The 15,935-nt window shown below is 42.5% G+C and overlaps 1 protein-coding gene across 3 annotated transcripts in view; it reads left to right on the top strand.

The window, feature by feature from the left end:
• Positions 1–597: 597 nt before the first annotated feature.
• The window catches only part of PRKCQ (protein kinase C theta), a 49,276-nt gene continuing 33,938 nt past the window's right edge, over positions 598–15,935 (top strand). For 2 of the 3 annotated variants that reach the window (XM_003201835.5, XM_085214973.1), the window contains exon 1: positions 598–915. The gene's annotated coding sequence lies outside the window, so the exon portion shown is untranslated. Of the gene's footprint in view, positions 916–2,861; positions 3,073–15,935 lie in introns of all 3 variants that reach the window. The other variant, XM_085215049.1, reaches the window with a different exon arrangement.

Genomic DNA, 15,935 nt, shown 5'->3' with positions numbered 1-15,935 from the left:
TCAAATATGGCCAAGAACACAACATGATGGGATAAATGAAGAACCACAGAATCATTTGAATTGGAAGGGACCCATAGAGGTCATCTAGTCCAACTCCGCTGCAATGCAAGGGACACCCACAGCTAGATCAGGTTGCTCAGAGCCCCCATCCAGCCTGACCTTGAGTGTCTGCAGGGATGGGACATCCACCACCTCTCTGGGCAAGCTGTGCCAGTGCCTCACCACCCTTATCGTAAAAAACTTTTTCCTTATATCATATCATAGAATCATAGAATGGCCTGGGTTGAAAGGGACCTCAAAGACATTCTAGTTTCAACCCCCCTTGCTGGGGGGATGGGGCATCCACAACTTCTCTGGGCAATGTGTTCCAATACATCACCACCCTCTACGTATCCAGTCTAAATCTTCCCTCTTTTAGTTTGAAACTATTTCCCCTTGTCCTATCACGACAGATTCTGTTAAAGTCTGTCCCTTTCTTTCTTGTAGCCCCTCTTTAGATACTGAAAGGCCGCTCTCAGGTCTCCCCAGAGCCTTCTCCAGCTGCACAGCTCTCTCAGCCTGTCCTCACAGGGGAGGTGTTCCATCCCTAGGATCATTTTGGTGGCCCTCTTCTGGACGCACACCACCAGGTCCATGTCTCTTCTGTGCAGAGGACTCCACATCTGGACGCAGTACTACATCGGTGTGCAGCCCAGAAGGAGGCAAAGGGGTGGGGAGGCGGGTGGTACCGAGGAGGAGGAGGAAGAGGCAGCGAGGGCAGTTCCGGCAGCGGGGCGGGGGCGGCTGCGGCACAACGGAGGTGATCTGCTCTCAAGCCGTGCCAAGCCGATTCAAACCGATCCGGGCTGAACCAGGCTGCTCCGAGCTGCGCCGATCCGATCCGCACGGAGCCGACAGTCGCTGAGCAGACATCAGGTATGCGAGGCTGGGTGCTCCGGTCCCGGCGGAGACCGCGGTGTCGGAGGGATGCTTGCTGCTCAGCGTGCTGCTTCAGCTCTCAGTTCTCATTCTGTCGCAGGGTTTTAAAGCCGTCTTTTGCAAGTGTTTGTGGTTTCAGAATCACATTTTCCTGCCTTTAAAAAGTGTTGTTTTCTCCCTGGTGACATCGTGTGATATAAAGAAGAGGGGAAAAAGAGAAAAACAATGAAAACTGATTATAACCAGAGTGTTATTCAACACCATGTAAACAAACTGGGGAAAAATAGGGGGGGAAATACTTTCCCCTGCTAGGTTCTTTGATGTATTTAGGTGTTTCGTGGCTACTGTAGTACGTAAGACGGAGAGACAGAAGTTCAGTTTTACAGCTGTTAATATATCTAATTATCTGAGTAAATAATTTTGGATCAAATCTGTAATATTCAACAGACCAACTCTGTGCTAAGTTTTAAAGCAGACTTGAGCAGTAAAGACTAGTGAGCCAACTCCATCTCTCCTCTGCTGCACAGTGTTGTGAGCTCCATTTCCTCCTGAAGGAGGGGGCTCAAAAGCTCAGCCTGGCTGCTTGGCCTTGGTTCTGTTCCCTGCACGGATGCTGAATGATAATGGAGTTAAACTCTTGGGTGTAACCGGATCCTTTTTAATGAAAACTTGTAAATGCGTTGCAGCTAACTTTCCAGCTATACTTTTCCCTAGCCTCCAGTAGTGCAATACTTTCAGGAACAGAAAGCTTTTTATGGACCCTTTTTAAAATTTTCACCAATGAAATAAGTGGCAAAGACAATGACTCCAGCAGCTGAAAGCCACTTAATTGAATCATGCTAATAGCAGGTTATTTAGTAAGGTTACCAGAGCAGGAAGAGATAAAGTTTCACTGAACTTACTATTAAAAAGAAAAAAGAAATGTTGGGGAAGGAAGAAGTAGAACTATGTGCGGTGAATAGAGCAATGTTCTGGCTTTCCTATTTTTAAACAGGCAAATCCTTGAGATCCTGAGGTTGTCCTCTCCTCTCCTCTCCTCTCCTCTCCTCTCCTCTCCTCTCCTCTCCTCTCCTCTCCTCTCCTCTCCTCTCCTCTCCTCTCCTCTCCTCTCCTCTCCTCTCCTCTCCTCTCCTCTCCTCTCCTCTCCTCTCCTCTCCTTTTCTCTCCTCTCTTCTTTTTCCTTTCTTTTCTAGCAAAGGACTCCACATCCCAGCTGAGCCCATGCAACATTTGGGGGTTTCCAGGAAAGGCATGCTAGGAGCCCAATGGAAGGACCAAAAGGAGCACCTGCACCAAGGAGGTTCCTGTCCCCCCTGGTTGCAGTGGGACAGAACTGCATTCAGCTGGAGGTGTCAGAAGTCCTCCTAAGGCAGCCTGTTGCTGAACACCCAACATCACTTAAATCTGAATCTCAGGCCAGGCTTTGGGTCGTCACTTCTGTTACTTTTTTGGTGTCCAGGCTAATCATGACACTTTGGTATCCACCTGTCCTCACTTTCTCTGAGCTCCTTAAGCCATGCTGCACTCATTGGTTTCCTCCCGTGACTTTTTGGCCAATCCCTAGGGCACATGATGAATGAAGCAAGTCACGTTTCTGAGCTGAAAGTCTGATCACTTTAAGATGATGCCCCAGTTGCGCAGACACAGGCAATGCAAAGCTTAGTAAGACTTTCTCGCCTGTTCTACACCTCCATTGGGATTTTTTCCAAAGCCTTACCAGCAAGGATTTAGATATTCCTCCTCAACCTCCACACTGCATCTCAGCTCCCTCCTTTTGCTCAGACTGTTTTTGTAATCGCTCTGACACATTGGACAACATTTTTCTTGTTGTTTTTTTTTTTCCCTTTTTTTTTTTTTTTTTTTGCACAGTAAAGACTGATATGAACAGAGCATTGTTACAAAGCCAGGGCGGAGATAACTCTTTTTTTTCTTTCTGCCACAAGTGTGCTTCCTTTCAAAGAAAGTCACTCAGTTGGCTCTCAGCTTCTCACGGATGCACTGTGCACCTCAGCAGCACCTCAGCAGGGCCTCAAAAGAAAAGCTTAAGGGGAGAGACAAGGAAGGAGAGGTGGAAGAAAGGAGAGCCTCAGCAGCTTAGTTTCCCAGCATGGCAAGTTCTTATTTTTCCTCCTTTGGATGAGGAACCTTTTCCAGGTTAGTCTCTCTATATCTTTCCATTTTGTTGCAAACAAGGTGATGTGGTGAATATAACTTTCAACGGTAACGGGTTTCTTCTCTAATTGTCTGGGTTTAATTACGAAGATTAGCCAGCTCTGTAGCAGCCTGGAAAGGAGATGAAATATTAACTGCCTTCCAGGATTCTGTCAGAATAGCTGCTCTCTCGGGGCTGCTCTCAGCTTCTTGCATGTATGTTCATGGATCTAAGTTTAAAAACTTAGCTGAAAATTCTCATTTTGCTTCCCATTTTATTGACCAAGATTTGCATAAGCAGAATGTTGGTCTTTGTCTAAGCCTTCAAAAAGTGATTATTGAAACAGAAAATGAAGCGAAAGTCCATACAGTGGTGTGAACCATCACTTGATGCTGCCTTCCTAGAGGTGTTCAAGGCCAGGTTGAATGGAGCCCTGGGCAATATGATCTAGTGCCTGATTTAGTGGTTGGCAGTCCTGCATAAGGCAGGGGCTTGGAACTTGATGGCCTTTGAGGTTCCTTCCAACCCAAGCCATTCTATGACTCTATGATTCTATGACTGTTTGAATTTACAATTCTATGAATATCCAAAACCTGCATCTGTAAGACTAGTGAAGACCTCAATTCTGTGATCACAAGCACATACAGCTTAGAGTGGACAAACAGTTCCTTTGCAGAGCTACTCATGTGCCATCTCCAGTTCTCAGATAGAAATGAATCATGTACATGATGCACAACAGAAGGCAGTCATGGGTCTGTATCTATTCTGCCATGTTATTCTCCATACTTCAAGCCTATGCTTGAATCCAAACCAGAGGGACTCCTACTAGTAGGCACGACTGGAAAGAAGACATTGGCAATTACATAATGATTTCTGTATTATTGCTTGTTTGTGTTCATTTTGTTCATTGGATTTATCAGGCCTGGTGGAGGTTTTTAATTTGTTATTACCTTCCAGATTACATCCAGCAGTAGAGATAATTAATTAACTTTGATGATGTGTGGGGAATGAACCCAGGTTGCTTTTCAAATTAAGCACAGCTATTTTAGCAGTGGATAATTTCTCCAGTTTGTAAAGTACCTTACAGCAACACCACTGCTTTGGAACAGCTTGCTGGGGTAGAATTGTATCTTCCCATTTTGAGATATTTTTATTTCCAGCTATATGTAAAACTGTTTTCCTCTGTCTAGTCTTTTGGGAAAGAAATGCTGAATGGAAGAAATGTACAGTGGTAAAATCAGGGCCGGAAGAAAGGAAAATTGTGTAGATTTCATATAGCTGTGCCTTGTCTCTCTCACCCCATCAGCGAGGTGCTGTGTGGTGCGGATGTAGGGTTCACTTATCTCCAAAATGAATATGTTGATATTCATCTGAGCTGCAAAGAGCTCTGAGATTTGCAGATGATAAACTCCATGTAACATTTTCACAGTTTTTGTGAATGGTCGTTTCCATTTCACATTTGACCTGTTTTGGGATGCTTCTCAACCACTGTATCTTTTAATTTGCATGGCTTTAATTAATAAGAAGTGTATTTCCATTTCCTTATCACTGTGAAGCACAAATGTCCTGCTTATCTTCAAAAGATACAACAATATAGTCAGGGCATATGCATAGGAAATAACTAAAAGACAAAAAAAACTGCGAAGACAAAAAAAATGCAATTAATAAATGACTGAGAATGGGGAGCTTCTGCCCCATTCTGCCCAAGGCCAGGGAACTCTTCTATCAGGAAGAGTCTCTACTTCTCCAGGAGCAGAGGAGAACTCTTTCTGGAGAAATTATACCTTTCCCTGCATAATTTTTGTGATTCATATTTCATCAGTACTGTCTGCTGGATACCTGAGCTTAGAAAAAGCCCTGCGTCTTATTTGCATTGATAATGAGCTAGAAAACAAGGAAACACAAATGTGTCAGATTTTTTTTGTAGAAAATATATATTTTACGAAAATTATTGCTATACTGAAATCATCTCCTAGAGTAAATAAGGCAGTTACAGTGGTGAAAATTTCAGTTTTCATCCACGGTTGCGAGACCACAAACTGTTAAAGGAAAGAATTTGATTCGACATCAAAGAGAGGTGCCTATGGAGATGATTGGAACATCCTACACTGTGTATTAAAGGCATTCAAATGTGGTAATAACAAGATTTTTGTACTTAGCAGATCGTAACTATCAACAAACATGACAGGAGAAGGGCCCTCTCCATAATTTCTACTGCCCTGACCAGGAGCTGAGGATGAGATAAGTGTACAGATGAATTAAAAAAAGTTATCCTAGTATGTTTACAATGTGTATAGGAAAGAGTTATAGCAGAGGTAACAAAAACGTTACTGATTTGGAAGTAGAAATAGAGAGAAGTTGATGTAAGGAAAAAGGAAGTCTTCCAACTTTGTATTTATGGATAGACCAGGGTTCTTCATGGCATAGTGACAAGCTCCCAGGTAAGATGTTAGCAGACCGGGGTCTAGATTGGAAGCTTCAGTGTTGCAATTTCAGTTGTTTAGGGGTGAATGTGCTTTTGCTTTTGGGACCAGAGGGACATGTGTGCCCATGCACTGCTGGTTCCAACAGTATTAGCTTCATTTCATACACTCAAACTGCCCGGCTTGTATTTAGTAGGTCCTTAATGACCTACAGTGGCCAGCCTTATAGTATATGTGTCAGAGCAGAAAGAAGATAAACCCTTAATCTCAGGAGAGAATGTGGCCAGAAAGGGATAACGAAACTGATGCATTTGCTCTTGTGTAGCAAGACTGGGACCTCAGTTAGGAAAGTGAGAAGAAATGGATCTCACTGCTTACCAGCTCCTCACTGATCTTCTGGGCGAGACGTTGCAGGCTAACATTTTTGTTAAACTTTCTTAACAATACATGACAGGAAATATGAAACATACTGGATAAAATCTAAAAACACTTCCCAAAATAGTGAGAAAAATCAGATTTTTCCAACACCAAAAGTGAATCCTCATAACACTGAACCACAAATTCACTCTGCATTTGACTCATTGAAGCACACTTATTGAAGATCACTTCAACATGAAAAGTCTGGAATGAGGCATCAGTCTCTGAAATTATATTATGTGGCTTTCATTCACCTTAGGCCAAGAAAAGAAGTGAACTTAAGTTTCTCACCATCAATAACAACTCCAAATTTGCAGTCGCTGTTTATTACAGCTCTTTTTATTTGGCCTTTACCTGTACTTCAGAAGAAGTATATGCCTTCCTGCTAGTAATTTGAGAAAAAGTTCTGTAGATAGATAGGTTTAGAAGAAAATCTTACAGAACAGTGTCTATATTGGCTGAGATAGCTGACTGCAATGACAGGTGAGACTTCAGATTTATAGTCAGTTCCTAATGTTTTATTTCCACTTGACTGCGTCAGGGTAGCTGCTAGCTGCTCACTGAACAGGCTACATGATAGCTTTCCTGTCCAGCACACTGACCAGTCTGAATCTCTTTCTGAACTGTTTGAGTACCACGTGCTTTTTCCCCACTGAACATTTCTGGATGTCATATTCTTCCAAATGGTCGATGTGATACTGCTGTGCTGTAGTGACAGTGTCTAGTACAAGTTCTATCCCAGGAAGATTCATCTTACCTATTGAGCACGTGAAATCAGAGAAAGTAGCTCCCTCTGAATAAGGAAATCATCACAAGGGTAGGCACTGACTCCCCTGGAAGAAGAATGAAAGGAAAATGGAGCAGAGGACATGATTCAATTCCTTATTGAATCCTCCACATTGTCAGGGGGAATTTTTTTTACTGAGTGGTTGTGTGTTGGAACAGGTTGCACAGAGATGTTGTGGATGCCCCATCCCTGGAGGTGTTTAAGGCCAGGTTGGATGGGGCCCTGGGCAATCTGATCTAGTATTTGATCTAAGCTCTGGCAAGCCTGCCTGTGGCAGGGGCACTGCATCCTTGAGGTCCCTTCCAACCCAAGCCATTCTATGATTCTGTGAACACACATACACAGCTCAATCTATAGGGATAGGGCTTCGCATGGAATCCTCTATTTCTCTCCTTGCACAAGGCATGTGAAAGAATCACAGCGTTGTAGAGGTCGGAAGGGACCTCCAGAGATCATCAAGTCCAGCCCTCCTGCAAAGCAGGCCCCCTATAGCAGGCTGCACACGTAGGCATCCAGGCAGGTCTTGACTATCTCCAGAGAAGGAGAATCCACAGCCTCCCTGGGCAGTCTGTTCCAATGCCTCACTGCTCTTTCTGAGAATTTTTCCTAATATCCGAGCTGAGATCAAGTAGAAGACTATAGCAAACATAACCGAAACTGTAGCTCTAAGTCAAACTCAAGCACTATTCTGCTATCACATCTAGATAATTCATTCCAGAGAAGATACCCACCCAGGGCAGGAAGTGCAAGCAGGAAGTCTCCCTTATGTCACTGTACCAGATGTTTTCTGGAATAAAATAATAAACATAGCCCATCCCAGTAAGCATAAGGAGTGTTTCATTATTATAAACACACACGTGATTTGAGAAGATGTACTTAAGGCATTCATTTCAGGAGTGCAGGAATCAAGAGCAATATATTCTCAAAGCAAACTGTCTGTACAACTTTTGTTACGTAGTTGTTTTGTGGAGTTATTCTGGTGTTCTGTGGGAGAAGAATCTCTTGAAGAAATGTACCCGTAGCATTGGACTTGTAATAATGTTTTTCTTTGGTTTGGTAGATGTATGCATTGTCCGTGTTTATGCAGTAATTGAATACTTCAGTCCAAATTCTGTCCTCAGGAGTGACCAGGCAATAGCAGTAATCTCACTGTGATATTCAGTGTCTTTCTGACAATGAAATTTAGCTAGTAACCTAAATAAACTGCTCAAGTATGTGACTTTAATTCTGTACTTTTAATGAAGAAAAATATATGAGAAATGCTAGTAGCGGGACTAGTTGCAAACACAAGTGTAAGGCTACAGTGACTTCATGAAGTTGGCAGACATTGCAGTTTTGCTCTGGCACAAGTATACTAATAATACACACATAACTTCTATCTTGCTTCAAAAGTAAACTTATATTTGGATAATTTTTCACTTGGATTGAAGCCTTTCATTTTGAGGAGGCCTTTGATGTAATAATTTGAATTTCCTTCTTTGTGCTGGTGAGCTTGTAGTACACATCAGGACCGCAGTGAGGGAAGAATCCATCTGAGAGAAAAGAGTTGGCATTTTGAACTTGGTACACAGAGGAAATAAAGAGCAGCTGAGGCTTAGAGAGATTTGTTCTGGCTTGTGAATGGGATTTAGGCAAGGTTGTACCCTACTTATCCATGGAAACAAGAGAGAAAAATGCCAGTGCGGGAGTCACTGTTATTTGTCTTGAATCGCTGTGCACATATTAAGAAGTGAATTTAGCTAGATTTCCCCCTCCCACCATTGCTTTCTGCAACAGAGCTGTGACACTTGTTTTTTATGTTTTGATTTATAATACTGGTGAAATATTAGAGAACATGTATCCTCTGGCTTCTGCTTTCAGCTCCCCCGTCTCCTCCTCCCCTTCATACAAGGGGAGGATATTTGTCAGGGCAACTGTAGCCCATAAAACCCAAAGGAAGTTAAATAAAGATATCAATGATTTTTTTTTCACAGCCATTTACAAAAACATCAAGTAGGACTGACCCTAAAACGTATCCCAACTTCTGACTGTTAAGGGCAAAGAGGAGAGGGAAGGGTAGCTCTAGTGCGTCAGGGTCAGTGGATGGACCCATATTTATGTAGCCTATGTGACCATAAATTTCTACCTGAGGAATAACAGAACCATAGAATCATGAAGGTTGGAAAATGCCGTTAATATCATACAATGGTCTACCTACCACCAACACTAAAGCACATTCCTACATACCACATCTCCATGTTTCTTGAACACCTCCAGGGACAGACTCCAGTACCTCCCTGGGCAGCCTATTCCTTTGCTCGACCATTCATTCAGAGAAAAAGTTTTTCCTAATATCCACCCTGAGACTGGGACCATGATACTGATGTGAGCCTAAGAGATTATTCCTTTTAGGAAATATCTGCGTTTCTTTTAAAAATTTCAGTGATATTGATCAGGTTTTTCATAATGCAGTTCCTATCTGCACAACCTCTCTGAAAGATTCTGCAGCCATATATTAAACAACAGCTATGCTTTCACCTCAGAAAAAGGGTTTATTTTACCTTTGGGATGTGGGGAGGAAGGGGTGGTACCTGATTACTGCTTTTACCGCATCTTTTGTCATCTCTGGAGCAAAACATCTCCATGATTTCTCTAGAACTTTTCTGATCATAGTAAAAGGGATCTCTTTTGACTAAAGCAAACAATCACCTGTTGTATTTTTGCCATTACTGCACTGGCTAATTTACTGTACAGAGGTGACATCACTTCTGAGCTAAACTCTTCTGAATTTTGAGAATGTACCAGGACTACCTCTGATTCTGCCCTTGGATATCCAAGTGCATAACTGAAATTTTTTCTGTCTGGTGTGATATTGATGGTTTGATGGTTGGATTGGATGATCTTAGTGGTCTTTTTCAACCTTAAAGATTCTACAATTCTGTGTGCAGGAGGAATAGTCATCTTCTTTGCACTCTGCATGGCTTAACTTGTTTAGGAGACCTCTGCTGAGATGTGAATACTTCATGCTTCCTACAGATCATGAGCCACAGTGGTACCAAGATAAACAGTGTAAGATATCTAATGTAAGACTGAATATTTGTTGGTTTATGTGAGTTGCTGCACTACCTTCTGAGCTCACAAAACACTATTTTAATTTGTGCTAACTACTAGGGAAAACACTGAGAGTCTGAAGGAGAAGGGAGTTGGTTTCTCTCTTCACATAGCATGAAGCCAAATCCATGAAATTTTGCTTTAGCAGCCAGGACATGATTTATGAAAAAAGAAAGGAACAAAGAGAAATAAAAAGAACACAAACCCTCTGATTTCAGCACTTTGGGCTAAAATGAATTTTGGCTGACCTTTGTATTGCATTCTTCCACCCACTGCATATTCCCAGTCAGAACACTGCATTCCCCCCAGACAGGGAAATAAGTGAAGAAAGTTACACAGAAAGAAACTGATGGATCAGTGATAGATAGGGTGGGAAGATATGGAGAGAGATGGAAAGTCTCTTAGAAACAGCCATGAGGTTCTGATGATGAGGAAAGGACATCAAACTATACATGGGAAGAGAGCTTCCAGCCTAATTGGATTCAGAACTACCTTGTAATATAGAAACAATTTAAACTGGGCTCTGTTACGACTGAAGAAGAGGGGATATGACTCTGGGCAGCCTGGTCCAGTGGTTGGCAGCCCTGCCCACAGCAGGTGGGTTGAAACTAGATGGTCTTTAAGGTTTTTCCAACCCAGGCCATACTATGAATAATGTGTCAAAGCTTCTATAAAAAGATCTCTGGAGTCCCAGGTCATTTAGAGTGGGAAAGGCACAGAGGTTGGCCTTGTAGTTGTCTTGACAAAAGAAGGCATAAATGTGACATCTACAGAAAAGAGTAATGAGATGGATGGAAACAAAGGATTCGGTGTGATTTCAGTGAAACCATTGTGGCAGAGATTGATGGAGCAGAAAAGGAAGGCAGAAGCTGGAGAGCTGCCATGGAGGAGGTATTTCTGCTTTTAAGGTATTTAGCAGAGTAAACTTGAAAATGCAAGGATGTGGAGAAGGCTGAATGGTTTGAAATACCCATTCTGGTGCTAATTGGGAAGTATGAGCTGTGTCGAGTGCTCAGGGGGGTAATGCTCAAGTTGCTAGTGTGCCTGAATTTCCTAAAGAAGTCTCCTAAATCTTTTGTACCACACACTTGTAAAGTGTGGTTGCTTGACATGGATTCCATTTGCAGTCTGAGGTTCCTATGTGTCAAATTTAGCCATATTTTTAGGGAATATGTGGTAATACCAGGCACAGAGGTTGCTTTATTCCGACAGATGGCCAGAGAGATATGATAAGAATGATGTAGATATAGTCTATCAAGAGGCAGAGGGATGAGCAAAATGCTCTTTTCCAGCCTAATATTTCCATGAGCCTAGGTCCAAATGCATTTACAAGGTTTCCAGATTAAGTAAAAATATTAAATGCCTCAACTGCTGAACAGAGTTAAGCCTAGGCATGAAACCACGCCTGCAGAAGGAGCGATATTAATATGTCCCATGATGGCCCTTCCCCTTCCTCTAAACTTTTTTAAGTTTTATTTTTATTTTAATGGAAAGAAAGAGAAAAAGAGCTGTAGGCTGACAGGAAGTTCAGTTCAGAGCATTAGCGGCCGTGCTGGAGCAAGACGGTAAAGTATTTGAGGCAAACTCTAATTCTGTCATTTAAAAACACAAAGAAGTCTGTTAACTGGTGTCTCAAAATCTTACAGGAACTGCTGGGCAAACATATGAAAGAGCAAAGAAAAGGAGATCTTGTGGCTACATCTCAGCTCAAGAAATCTTTATTTCCTTCATTACACTAACTAGCTCTTTGAAAGTGCACTGTTTGAAAAACTAGGCGCTGTCGTTTCAAGTTTGTCCTATATGTCTTAGAAGACAGTCAAAGCCTGAAAGATAATACAGAATTTAGAACTGTAAATAAATACAATGGGGATAATTATTTTTCAAGTGTTTCTTTGGAATCTGTGTGACTCAAATATTGCAGAAATGGAGTGATGCTGGAAATTAAATTAATCAGAAGCTCTCTGGGAAAATAAGAAAGCAACGCCAACAGCTTGCTTTTAATAATCTGCACCCAAAAGAGAAAGTAATTCACAAAAAATGAAAATATGTACCAAAGAGTAAAATGAATAGCTGTGTCTCTTTCCTGTGGGAGAGGTGAGGGGACAAGTTTGCTTTGTTTCAAGAGCATATATTATAAACACGAAAGCTGGAGTTACTCAGTTATGACCTAGCTCCAAAGACAGGAAGATATTCCCAATAGAGATTTTGCTTTTTCTTTTTGGCAAGTCTGCTCTGCTTCTCTTTCTTGTTGACAGAAATAACAAGGGTTTTAAAATCTTGCCTCTCCAGAGAGAAAAATTCACATTGTCTCCGGAAGAACAAAAGGTGTTTCTGAAGGACTGTCCTTTTGATGGAAGAATTTGAGTTCTTTTTAAAAAATAAAAATAAAAAAAATTAAAAGGCGATGAGGAGTGTCCCTCTCAACCCTCTTTCCAGTTTTAATGTCACTTTCAGAGCAGTGAAAGCCAGGCAGGAAGTGCGGGGTCCCCACCCTGCTATATTTCATTACTCTTTCAAGCTATCATAGCTGCTAGGCATGAATACACTTGCTTCTAGATTAAGCCCTAAGGTCTGGGTTCTTTTCACTGGACACTCGAACATCAGCAGTAGGACTTTTCTGATTCTGAGCTTCTTTGGGGTAGATTTAGTGATTCCTGCTAGTGGAGAAATAATAATACCAGGATAGAGTCAGCCTAACTGACTGATGTTTTTTCCAGGATAGCATGAAGTATGTCTAGTGCCTGATCTAGTGGTTAGCAACCCTGCCCATGGCAGGAGAGTTGGAACTAGATGATCTTTGAGGTCCCTCCAGCCCAAGACATTCTACCATTTTATGATATCCCACAAGTACTTATACCTCTTAGTGGACAAGATGGAAGCTGGAGTGATGAACACTGCAATTGTCTGCATATATTCATGTGGATGTAACAGAGAAGCCCAAGTTTCCCAGCCTATCTATCCCTACCAACATGCAGTTGCTGCATGACTTCCCACTGTGGCATTCCTATTTCATGCATTTCCCTGCAAGTGCAGATCCACAGGATTAGTCAGGCCAGGAAACGGATTCAGCTGCAAACTCATTTGTCAAGTACAGAAAAAGAGAAGGGCCACTTTTAGATAAACCTGTTCCCTGGTTCCATACCCTACACAAATAGCTGACACAGTGTTAGTGGAAGTTTGAAAGCCTGCACTCTGAGATGGGTTGGAAAGCTGTACACAGCCTGCATTTAGGTGCATTTACAACAGTTGTTAAGTGGCAATGTAAGGATAAGCACAAACGTAAGGATAAGCATCTGCCTCAGGTGTTGTAGATCCCATACTAGAATCTGTGGATGACCACTGGCATTACTAGCATCCTCCTGCTTTGTGTGATTTCTCCAGAGGGATGAAAACCAACCTTTAAACAACTATAAATCTGTTCACTCACATTAACTCCACCTTAGCTAAATCACTTCTAAATCTGAAAATAGACCTCAGGCTCCTGTCTTGACTTGTGCACAACAAATGCAACAGGAGGAAACCACATGAGCTCAGCAATGTCCAAACAGCCATTTCTGAATGCTATATATAGACTAGTCACTGATACACTCAGCTTGCTCTAAATACAGCATCACAAGATGGCCCAGAGACATTTAAAGGGAAATCCCCTATTCCCATGCCTACCATGGGCCCCAGAAAAATCTAGAAGCCTCATTTCTATATGGCAAATGCTTAACCTGGTTTTGCTGTGTCTGCAAACCATGGTTATTCTGGAGAGTACCACCTCTATGCTGAAGTCAAATAGTTCCCTGCAGTTCTGGGAGGCTTGTTTGTTCCCAGGAGTTTGCTACTGTACCAACTCCATTAGAGACTGATTGCTTTGCCTTCCCTTACCTTCTCCCTCCACTACCTTTGTGAGCCTGGCTGCAAATAGGGTGGCTGACTTTGAAAAGAGGGGAAATTCAACAGCTGCACAAATTCCCCTCCCTTTCCTCCTCCTCCCCTGACCCACACCATTGTAAAAGAAAAGCATGAGAAGCTCTGAGTGCCACCCAGAGAGTTTCTGAACTTCTTCCTTTGCAAACAAGCTGTTTTTATCTTCACTGAAACGATGGGTGGTACAGGCACCCAAAAGAAAGGTCACTTGAAGGAGTTTGTTACCTTCTCAGGATGAGTGATGGTGCACTGGCACAGGCTGCCCAAGGAGGTGGTGGAGTCACACCCCGGAGGTGTTCAAGAAAAGAGTAGATGTGGCAGTGAGGGACATGGTTAGTGGGCATGGTGGGGATGGATCAATGGTTGGACTAGATAATCTTACTGGTCTTTTCCAACCCTAATGATTCTACGTTTCTATATGCCTGTTCCTAGTTGTACATATGGGCTGTGGGACATCAGGAGGCAGGGGAGAGAAGCAGAGACCCTAGCCATCTCTGTTAGCATCCAGTATTGTATCACTCATAAGGACAGTTCCTGAAAGTTTCAAGAAGACTGTGAGGTATGTTGAGTTATGCTAACATTCAGATGTCCACCATCCATACAAACAGATGTTTGCAGGGTAAGGATCTGTCCTTTTGGTTGGAAGATGCCTGTCAGGAGCTGGGGGAAAGTTCATACCCTTCTTCTGTCATTCCTGATTTCTTTCTGTCTTGGGGAAACCGATCCTCAAATAATGAATTGATTTTGTATGCACAGCTTTGCCTCAAAAAGAGACCAACTTCTCAAATCTGGAAATATTAACTTTTCACTTTCAGTTGCTCCTCATTCAGTAAATTGCCATCCTTTTTCTGCATCATGTTTGCGTCCATTTTCATTCAGTGAAACTCAGAAGCATCAATGCTTCAACAGGCAGTTGTCTTCAGTGCAGTTCTGCTTACTTCAAGCAGCAGCTCAGTTCTTCCTCTCTCCTTAACCACAGTTGATTAAGGATACTTTATTAAGGACTTTATTACTTCCTAATACCATCCAGGAAGGATTTCCATATATTGTGGTGTTCACCAGAGTGAGCATAGCTCCCTTGTGCCAACGAAGGAGGGTGTATGCTGAAAACAGAGTAAGCTGCATTTGTTTTTTTATTGGAGGAGAGGTTGCAGGTGGCCCTTTATTAAAGGATGCATTTCATCCTCAATTTTCAGATACCTTACAGTAGTACCATTTCCACTGGGAAGTTAAGCAGACACTCTCTATATCTATTGCAGCTGCTTCTTAAAATTAAACTGTTGCTATTACAGTGAGCTGTTTCTGGAGTTTAGTGTCGTTCCTTAATTGTTTATGGCTGTGGATTTGAGCCAAGCAGCAGTACTGTAGTGGCAAATGCTGGAGAGATGATCTGGAAAACAGATGTTTGGGCCAAAGCCAAGGTGGTTTCAGGAAAGACAGAGAGAGAGAAGCAGGAAACTGATTATTTGTCTGATTTATTAGACAGAGTGAAGAAATTATTCCAGGGCAGAGCACTCACACAAGGCTGGTACAACACTAAGTTTTGGAGTTAGACAGGTTTTAGCCAGATTTTGCAAGGCTTATACAAGCAGCTGTTGGTTTCCTACAGCTAGTGCTGAGTGAGCCAAACCTACATGCTTTGCAGCTGGGAGGAAATGCTTGCCTATTTCATGGTGGCTACCGAACATCTCATGTGGTAGCCTAGTTTGTGTGAAATCCTAACGCAAGTTTTGCAGATCTGATACAGTGCAGTGGAATTTCTGAAAGTTGTAATGGCTTGGGAAACATGATCAAAAATACATCTCTGCAATGGAAGTGTTACATGTGAACTGATTGTACCCAGTCGGTCCCTTTGCCCTCAAAAATGAGACGGAGATTCAGCATACACTAGATCAGAGGGATCTAAAATGAGTCCAGTTCACCATGGGGTGCTGGTTTCTCCCTGTTCCTTTGTCAGGAGCCCAGATAACTGTTCACATGGAGACACCACTGCCGTGGACATGTAGGATTAAGTGAGATCTGTGCCGCGTATGGTTTCACAGAATTGCAGATTGTTTGAGACTGGAACAGAGCTCTGGAGGTCACCTTGTCCAATTGCAATGCTCAGGCAGGGCCTCCTGGACACTGTAGCCCAGACCATGTCCAAACAATCTTTGAGTATCTCTAAGGTTGGAGGAGAAACCAGAATCTCTTCAGGAAACCTGCTCCAGAGGTGTTTAAGTGCAAAGCCAAA

The sequence above is a fragment of the Meleagris gallopavo genome, chromosome 1 (assembly GCF_905368555.1).
Source record: "Meleagris gallopavo chromosome 1, MGAL_WU_HG_1.1, whole genome shotgun sequence".
In the NCBI taxonomy this organism is placed as follows: Eukaryota; Metazoa; Chordata; class Aves; order Galliformes; family Phasianidae; genus Meleagris; species Meleagris gallopavo.
This window is presented reverse-complemented; position numbering and strand designations above follow the sequence as displayed.